The following is a 10,987-nucleotide window of genomic DNA, read 5'->3' as shown; positions in this document are numbered from 1 at the left end:
TTTGAAGGATTTTATACCCCATTTTAAGCACAACTGTACAATTGATTAACCCTGCCCATAACAGCCTTTTACCCCTAACTGTGCAGTATCTGTACAAACTGGACACATCTGGTTTGACCGCCCCAAGGAGCTTTGGTAAGTTAAAGTTTACCTTGCCTTATGTTTCTGTTACAGTTTTTCTGAATTGCTAAAAGACTAAACCTCATTCTTGGAACAAAACTTCCAATTGCCAAAACTCATTTATTGAATCAATCACTCTTTTGGTGAAACTTTAAACACAATTTGCAGATTTGAGCAAAACTCTAAACACATTCCCATTCATCAAAACACATTTTGCACTGTGGTGAACTTTGATGCAAAATAGAAAACACAGGCTGCAGAAGTTCAGCACAGCCACCAGTCATCATTTAAACACAATGACTCAAAACTGTTCACACATGTTTCTAAACATGAGAAGAAGGCAAAGAGTGACTAGAACATACAATATGTGCTAGATGAGAGTGCAAGTGCCACTGGTGAGTTGAAGTTTGACGTCAACGTACAGACGGGTCACACAGAGGATTCTTCCCACATCACCCAGCAAGGTGTCCCTATTGCTCACTACCGACAGTTACCGTACTTATGACCAGAGACCCACACAACAATTACATTTCAAACTACATTTTTAGACAACATCACATTATATGTGATCATAGAACTAAATTATTCCTTATTAGTTATGAAAGATTATTAAATTTCTTACTTACACGGTGACTATACCCTTATTAGACTGCATTTTCCACCATCGCTGATGTATTTACCTGGGACTAAGCTTCTAACTACAGCTCAAGAACTGTAGTTCGAACTACGCAATTTTGCAACAGTGTTGCTCCACTATGGTCTTGGGAAATGCATCCTAGAACGGAAAGGTTAAAGAGGAGCTTTTTCCCCCAGGTCATAATGCTCCTAAATCAGGACAATACTCAATGCCTCTAGGTGCTGCTTCACACTGTCCAAATCATTGGCACATACCTCAGGCCTCTTGCACATTGCACTTATATACCTCTTACCTATAACTTATGTATAGATTATGTACAGCTGAACATTTCATATATTTTTTATCTTATTATTTTTCTTATTTTTTCTATATTTTGTTACTCTCTTATCATGCACAGCTGCTCAGAGTGACCAGGGTTACATTCCACTACATGTTGTGTGTGTACAACTGTGTACATGACGAATAAACCTTTTGAATCTTCAATCTAAAATTTTTGTAAAGTACAAATTCCGACCTTCCTGGCAATATATCACATGTTCTGGGGCCTCATTTCTACATGCCACTTCTGTGGACTTATAGATTATGCAGGGCAGCTTCCCTATTGTTACAGTGTATAGGACAAAATGGATAATTACAAATGCTGCCCCAAACTCTTTTAAATGTTTTCGTGAAATACAAATTTAGCCTTTTCCACTACTATATGCCAAGCCTGAGGGACTTATTTCTACATGCTACTTCCATGTTTAAATGTAACAGATCTGCTTTGCAATTTTATTTTTCTTCCTTGTATTAATTCTGATATAATGACTTGTACAGTGTCAACCAATGTGACGTTTCTGTAATTGTGTAGATATTTCACATGAGTGTTTGCAAGGTGTACAGTAGCCTTACTTATACGAGAAATAAAACCAGACAACATGAATATATAGTTTGATAGTGTTTCGATATGAGATCTACAAAAATACTTAAGAATACACTTTTTTGGTGAAAGAAACATTTTTATTTATTGATTTATTACAATTTATTTTACTCATCCAGAACAGGCACCAACAAACTGTGACGTTCATGGTACAGTAGCTGGACGTCCAAATGCAAATTATACGCGACTAGAGAACGCTCAACAAATGATATATAGAACATTTTCAAATTTTTTTTTTTCAAAAAAACCAACAATAAAATAATTGTTAAACATTAACAACAATAAGGATTTCGGACAATCGTATTGTACTCTGTAATATGGATGACAAAATTGCACTGGCTGAACGCGCAGCTGCTGCGCCTTGCTGAGCTCCTCGAATACCCCTATGAATACATCCAGCGTATACTCCACCCCTGCAGCCGACGGCAGATCACGCTCCACGTCACGTCAGCTGCAGACACACCTCGAACGCACCCCGTGATTAGGTAACGTCGTATGGGTTTCTTTCTATGCCACGTGATCTGTCTACGCGGCGTGCGTCTTTTGCGACACGTCTGTTTATAAACACTGAATCCGCTGTTTGTAAACGGTCCGCATTTTACCCTCACCCTTATCCAGTTAAATGTTTAAAAATATGTATTATTTTATCATATTTTATGTATACTTTAAGCTTATTCACAGGTCTCTCCTGCATTCATCTTACCGTCCGTCCATGCCTACTTTAATGTAAAATCAGACAGATTGCTTAACTTGCTGCTGTCCAATTACGCGTACATATTTTATTGCTGCAGATAATTAAGGTAGGTAATACAATGCTGAAGGTTAGATGTATAGTACGATTACATATGTACAACACGTGGTCATTTCAGTCAGACAAACGTTTAAAATGGAAAACCAGCTTTCCGTTTTTACCGGCAATTTCCATAGCACGTCTTAGTCGAAGTACTACACTGCCATCTATTGGACAAGTCAGGTTACTGAATCGTGAAATGTGTCTGTACTAAAATGGATAATATCTTCAGTCATGTTTTCTTTTAGGACCACTACAAGAGGATTATCAGTATGAAGGTTTATCAATAAAAATAATTTATTAAACTAAATATTACAGGGCTCTCCCTGAAAATAAGACGCTCTTAGCTTCCAAAGGCAAGGACACATTCTAGTGATTTTCCAGGAGACTGGACCTAACTAACCTGGGGCCTTATTAAAAAAAACAATCAATCAATTCATGTTGAAGCTCACAAGGTGTGGAGAACAAGAAACACAAGTAAGGGAGAAAGGCAAGGTGCAAAGCATACACAAGCAGTGTAACGACATATCAGTTACAATGTATGATTAAAAATACATCATTTCTCACAGTATGAATAGTGGTCCGTTGCTCCTACTATAGCCTCACGCCTCCAGGGTCATGGGTTCAATCTGCACCCCTGCTGTAATAAACAGTGACATTTTTACAGTAACATACTGTTTAAAATAGTACAATACTGTAGAAAAAATGCTTTCTGGGCAATATTTATGAGAACCTTGTCGATAAAATACTGTAATGTACTGTAATTCTGTACATGAACTGGAAAAAAATAAACTGTAGAATTTACTCAGATTGAATGATGTAACAATTTGCACTCACTTTTTTGGGTTGACTTTATACCCAATTCTAAGAAACATTTTAAATAAATAAAGCTATAGTCTACCCACTGTCACAGTACTATCCTATAAGATTTACTCAAATCAATATTTCAATATTAATATTAATTAATTTTTAATATTAACATTAATTAATATTTCAAATCAATATTTGTACTCACTCGTTTGGGTAAATTGGGATATTACTTTTTATGAGTAAAGTAAACCCAAGTTTAGCAAATAACATACCTAATGTATTTAAAGGGCCCTTTTCAGCATTCAACGCAAAGTGATACCAGGTTTGAAACAAGGGTCTTTGCCAGCATGGCCTGATACAGTTTTCTGTCCCTTTGGGAGTAAAGGTCTTTGCTCAAGAGCTCATTAATATGGCTATTCTGCCAAGACTGGGCTTTTCTGCAGCTGTGGTATATTTCACCCACCGTCATGAAGGAAACTCTCCCAAATACTGATCTTGCAAGATGTTCTCTGTTGAGATAAAAAAAAAAATGGAATAGCTGTGATTGCTCATGTAATGCTTTTTTGGGGTGATGTATTTGTTAATGTAAGGCCATTTTGATTACCCACACTTGGCCTTGTAGCCTTATATTTGCAGAAAAGAGCCTGAGCTGTATGTATATGTATATTTGCATAGCATGACATGGTACTGCCTTTGATTTAGTAGATTTTTAATTCACTGTTATGATGTTGAATAGGACAAGTGCATAAATCCCCAAATATATTGGCTACCACAGCTAAAACGGATCTTGGTGGGGTGTGTTGGTTCGTGCTCCATGGAGTGATCTTAGGTGGGAGGCTAAGATTGGATGTACATAGAATAAAAAACCTCAATGTCTTCTAACATCCCCACCATAAGAAAACACATTAAGTCCTGCTCATACTAATTCTGGTATCTAAACCATCAGCTTTTCAGGACTCTTTGGCAATTATACATCTCAAAACACACAAAGCCAACTGATACAGAGCAATCAGTTTAAACAACCAAAGGAATCCTGAAGTAAAACAAGCAATGATATGTGGTGGAGACTAATATCTGTGGCATTCCATTCTCAACTGCAGTGGGATTCTAAATATTATGTAAACATGGATATCCAAAAATTAAACCTAATTAAAATCGAAATATTAAATGAGCAGAATGATTAAATTTGTTGTTCTATCTGCTCTAGGGAAATGCACTTCTGCGGCCACTAGGGGAGCTCTCACCTTCTCTCAGCTAAATAATGCTGCATAGTCTAACAAGCTTTATAATCTGTGTCAATGAGCAGTGCCTTACCGGAAATGCTTTCCCTGGGAATTATTGTAAACATGTATTACGTATTATAGGAGAAATACTTGTAAATGAATTAGATTTATTAACTGGCTCCTGAAATTAGGAATTGTAAATGAACTGACCTTAATGAGTATTAATTAAATTAATTCAGAGTCACTGCAGTTCATTCCACATGAAAAGTTACGACTTAAGCTAAATCCGCTTAAATCATTTAGAGCATAGTCATAGTGATCAATGAAACACCTATACACACACACACACACACACATATCCTTATGGGGACCGCTCATTCATTTCTATGGGAAAATTGCTAATGCTAACTTAACCCCTACTCAGCCCTAACCATAAGCATAAGTAGGCAACCAAAATACAAGAGTTTTTGCATTTTTAGTTTTTTCATTGCAGTCACGGATTTTTATAAAATAGAGTTTTCCCTTATAGGGACCAGGACCAGCTACACCTGTACTATTACACAGGCTACATGTGAAGAATGCGAGACAAAAAAGAAGAGCATTTAGACAGCCAGAGAATGTTAACTGCCAGTTTAATTATATTTATTACAGAGCTTATTGAATTGTTCAGTGAAATAAATCCATCCATCCATCATCCATCCATCTAGCAAACGGGCTGGTAGCCTCTCCTCAGCAGCATATGGCACAAGGTTGGTGCTCACCCTGGACGGGAGGCCAACTCAAATGTAATAGTGAATACTGAAAATAGGACAGTGGTGCAAACAGGAGAGATGATTATTTATTAATTTGTTTGTAATTTGATTAATTAATCACTTAATTCACGTTCCACAGCCACTTGTCCCATGTAGGGTTACAGGTCTCTGGAATATATACCTGAAAATAATGGGCGCAATGCAAGGAGGAACCCAGGAGGGGGTGGCAAACCCATCGCATGGCAGGGAATAACCCAGATGGGGACACCAGCCCTTTAGGAGTGCAGGGAATAAGCAGGGGGCGGTGCCAACCCATCACAGGGCAGGGAAAAAGCCAGGAGGGGGGTGCCAACCTATCACAGGGCAGGGAAAAAGCCAGGAGGGGGGTGCCAACCCATCACAGGGCAGGGAAAAAGCCAGGAGGGGGGTGCCAACCTATCACAGGGCAGAGAATCTCCCAGGAGGGGCGGCAGTCCATCACAAGGCATGGCAGTTCATTAGATCACAAAAACCTGCTTTGTCAGTTAGACTGCGAAAGGCATTCCTAAAACTCATTTAAAAATAATGAAAAATACTAGAGTAGCTGGTTGGATACAGAACAACAAATTAGGGTTATGAGCATCTCTCCGGGATCCACCCATCTATCTTCTAACCTCTCATCCTGGTGAGGGCTGTGGGGCCTGGAGCCTATCCCAAACAGGACAGGACACGGGGATGGAGTACATCCTGGACAGGATGCCAGTCATACAGAGGACACATAGACACTAATACAGCCAACTGGACCCCATCTACCTCTTCTAAAACATCCATATAGTTTCCTGTCTGTTTCTGACAGCTTTCACCATTTTTCTTTTGCTCCAGTTCTTTGTACTTTTTGAGGTCACAGGTTTTAGTATCAGTACCTTTGCAATCTAGAGGAATGTTACCCTCCAACTATCAATTATTGTTTGTGGTCAAAATCACCCCATTTGTGTTAATTTGCACAAATTATAGTATAAATCGATATATTCCAGATCAATTTTTAAAGTGATTTCAAGAAAGGCCTGAAATATCATTATCGACCATCATGTGACCCCAAAAGCCGTTGGAAAGCCAGTAAGAGGCCCATATGATGCTTAGAGCTGAAAATAGGACAATATGCTGTTTTTGTTAAAAATATCACAGTGCAGTTGTTTTAAAAATAAATCAATGGCTTTGCATGCACAAAATGCTTTGTCTAATAAAAACCTGAAGTATCTGAACTTGAACCAATACTGAGCAAAATATCACCACTTACTTTTATGAATGTACGCATTATCTGTGATGTAGAATAAAACACTATGGCTCAAGAAAACAGTCCATTTCTGTATTTTAACAAGATAAATGTTAAAGTAAGAAAAGATGACAATATTTCAAACTACATTTTAGAACAGCAAAATCAAATATACTGTATACTGATAAAATTGCAAAAATATAAACATCAGTGTATCAAACAAATAACACCAAAATCCAAAGATGAATGAACACTGAACAATAACTAATCACAAACACTGCAAATGCTCTGCACAAGTGTGACAGAATGCAAGAAATGTAGATGTATGTGGTTTGCTAACATAACATACAAGTAGCACAAAGTGTGGTCGTCTTGCATCTGGTGATCCTGTGCGGGGACGTCATTCACAGAAAGCGTACAAAAATGGATGCTGATTTGTAAGTTGGGGCTTTTCTCCTCTATATGTGAAGAACCCCTGTTCAAACAGATGCAATTAACAGGAAACTTCTTCTAACTTAAGGTGTGAACTGCTTCATCTGAGAAAACTAGACTTAGGAAACAGGGAGCATCAGCGACAAGTCAATGACTGACATCTCATACAGCCATATTGCAAACTAATACACACATAATGAGGATACAACATGAAACGGTCTGGGGGAGGGGGAAACATTTCCACATGTAGGGGGATAGAGGCATTTAATTATTTACAGAAAATTCCGTGTAGCCAGTGTAGGAACCTGAGGTCAGTTTAACACAGATCACTGTCCGTGGTGCTGAAATCTCTACTTGATCGGCTGGTGCTGAATGAATAGGACGGCTGGCCAACATATCTCACTGTGTGATTCCACTGACTGGTACCTTCTAATGCATGGGATTTTTAACAATGAGGAAAATAATTAAAAAAAAAGTTATTACAGGAAACAATATTTACATGCCTGTAGCTTTCATCTCTCACGACAGGAAACCCAAAAACTATTACTTTGTCAGGGATCCGGGGCGCGAGAACGAGGCATGGTGCACAGAAAGGGTGGACGATCCACTGGCGGCTCCAAGAACAAAAAGGGGTTTATTAAATAAAACAGAAAACACTACAAACACAGCAAAAACCAAAAGGACCACGAGGGGTCAAAAACTAAAGGGGATAAATAAAGACTGAATAACAAAAACCTAATACACGTTGAACACTGAAAATCTCAAAACCATCAAACAACGACAATCAACAACACACAATCACAATCAATGAACCACTGGGGAACTGAACAGAAGCAGGAACTAAAATACTAAGGGGTAACGAGACTAACACAGGACAGGTGAGGCTAATTAACAAAGACCAGGGAAACAGGGCACAGGTGAAACTAATAAACTCAAAAGGAACTGATAACAGGGAAACTAAGAACTAACCAAGGAAACAGAAACTAACACTGGGGAATTGCAGAAAAGGTAAAGACACAAGCAGGGGCACAAGGAACAAAACCAAATACAACGTCACCAGATACAGGAACTAGAAAAACTCAAATGAAACACTAGGGAGCAAAATACAAAGACAGAGGAGGTGGGACTCAAACACAGGACAGAAGGGTACACACAACTGGATGCTCAACACATTGAGCCATATGACAAGACAGGCAACAGGGGAGAACAAAGACTAACATAAAGAACAGGATGACCAGCGACACCTGCTGGTCAAACGGGGAAGGGACAGAGTGGGACAACAGGAGGGGCTGACCCTGACAGAAATACAGTAAAACCGGTCTAAGTCGACACTCGCGGGACCAGCTTAAAAGTGACGACTTAGAGAATTGACGAGATACACCTAAGTCGACACTTCGGCGACTTATGTCTATCTCGCCGTTTTGCCGACTAGTAAATATAACACCATACCTCTACTACACCGCACTATACACGCGAGACTTAAGCCCAGGGAGCGACTAGTGCGATAGGTGGGGATTCCCCGTTTCTACATCGCCGTGGTGACAAGCAGGCGGCGGGAATGCAGCGATTGGGGTGTCGACTTACAGGTAGGAAAATCCATTCATTTGTGTTGTTCGGGATTTAGGTGACGACTAAGGGAATTTGACGACTTACAAGCGGCGATTTACACAAGGAATTTTAAAGGAAACATCATTAGGAAAAATCGGGACTTTTGCTTGAGCGTCGACTTGTGCACATTGACGAGTTACAAGATGGCGACTTAGACCAGTTTTACTGTACATTCATGTTATATCAAGTATATCACATACTCATTTAAAATCACAAAACACACCTGATTTAATCTCTATATTTTAATTATTTCAATAGTATTGCTTAATTACAGCAGTTAAACATTATCTGTATTACAATGGTACAGAAAAGTTGGGCTTTGGCTTTCCTGAGAGAAGTATGGCCTTGCCAGGATAGATGTCCTGTATGATTTGCGTTCTCTTTCATGCAATTATAGACACGTTTGTATTCATCTTCCTGGAGACCATCCATTCATTTCTGTGGTCAAAACACTTTTTTTAGATTTTTGATTGCAGTCACAGATTTTTTTAAAATTGAGTTTCCCTTTGGGGGACTGAAAAAGCTGGTCTCCACATCGTCAAAATTTCAGGTTTTATTGCATTGTGGGGACATTTGGTCCCCAAAATTTAATATATACATAATGCGCGCGCACACACACACACAAGTTGGTCTTCTTATCTAAATGGGGACTGTCCATTCATTTCTATGGGAAAAACCCTAATCCCAGTCACGACACCCTTAATCCCTACCCACCCCTAACCTTAACCATAAGTAACCAACCCAGATACAAGACTTTTGGCATTTTTACTTTTTTGATTGCATTCACAGATTTTTATAAAACTGACGTTATCCAAATGGGGACCTCAAAAGATGTCCCCAAAAGTAGGGAAATTTCAGGTTTTACTACACTTTGGGGACAGTTTGGTCCTCAAATGTGATCAATGCAAATCCACACACACACACACACACACGTTTGTATTCATTTCTTTGTGTGGACTCTCTATTCGGTTCTACGTGGAAAAACCCGAATCCCAACAATAACAACCTTTACCCCTCCAGCCTAACCTCAACCATAAGTAACTAGAAAAGATACAAGACTTTTGCCCCCCTTACAGCGCCATCCACCTGGCATTTCCCAGCTGGAGGCAAGGCACCGGAGCAGGGCAGTAGTGGGTAAAGTGTCTGATCTCTCCGCAGCTGCCATGGCTTTGCGCGTATAACGTGCATGCTCTGTCCCTCTCTGCAGACGGAGCCCCCACATGCGCAGGTGCAGGTTTGGCATGAAGTGGCTGGCGACCGGCGTGATGTTGCAGACAGGGACAGGATTGTCTCAGTCCGCTCAGCCTCTGCCAAGGCCTTGGCAAGCATGGCCGGCGTCTGCAGCTACATGTGTTGGCACAACCGTTCCGGGTACCGGTGCCCTCAGCGGGGAGGCTTCTGCTCACTCTACCTGGTGGATCCATCGGGTTGCCCCAGGAAGGCACGCTGCCCGACTCCCGGGGTGCACATCCCACGCACTGGTGCTCCTGGCTGCCACTGTAGGAAGTCGTTGGGTCGTTGTATAGGAAGTGGTTGTAGTCTTCCAGGGAGGTTAGTTAAGAATATAAGAGGGGGGAGACAAAAAGCCCTAAGTACTAATAAGTGGGCAGTGTAAAAGGCTTACCCTTTGCTGTCTGTATTTAAATGCTAGGAGCAGTAGAAACAAAATTCATGATTTGAGGCCTTCATTTCATCAGACTCATGATATTATAGGACTAACAGAAATGTGGTTGAGTGACAATGATGGAGAAGAATATAATATGGATGGTTACATGTTGTTCTGTAGGGACCAGATAAGCAAGAAGGGAGGTGGTGTTGCAGAATATGTAAAAGAAAATTTGCAGGCAAGGGAGCTCACAGATAATAATAAACCTAGAGAAGCTACAGCACCCTCCACAATTATTGGCAGGCCTTGTAAATATTTTTAAAAAGGGTTAGAAAAAAATCTACCTTTTACTAAAATAGCTTCATCTAACACCGAAAAAATTAGAAAAATCCAACCTTTCATTGAAATAAATTTTTCGAAGAAAAAAAAATCCATCAAGAAATAATTATTTTTAACAAAAATACTTGAGCCATGATTATTGGCACCCCTGCTTTTAATACTTTGTACAACCTCCCTTTGCCAGGATAACAGCACTGAGTCTTTTATAAGGTTGGAGAATACCAAGCCGGGCATCTGAGTCCATTCCTTTTTAGAGAACCTCTCCAGATCAGCACTCTACTCTTCAGCTCAGTCCATAAGTTTACAGTGGAGTTCAGGTCAGGTGACTGAGATGACCATGGCAGAAGCTTGCTTCTATAGTCAGCTAACTATTTTTGTGTTGATTTGGACATGTGCTTAGGATCGTGGTCCTGCTGGAAGATCCAGTGAAGGCCCAGTTTTAGCTTCTAGTGTCAGTATTGTGTATGAATAAAATGCAAAAAAATATCCCTTTGTCCAC

The sequence above is a fragment of the Paramormyrops kingsleyae genome, unplaced genomic scaffold (genome assembly GCF_048594095.1).
Source record: "Paramormyrops kingsleyae isolate MSU_618 unplaced genomic scaffold, PKINGS_0.4 ups33, whole genome shotgun sequence".
NCBI lineage: Eukaryota > Metazoa > Chordata > Actinopteri > Osteoglossiformes > Mormyridae > Paramormyrops > Paramormyrops kingsleyae.
Note: the sequence above shows the minus strand (reverse complement) of the source record.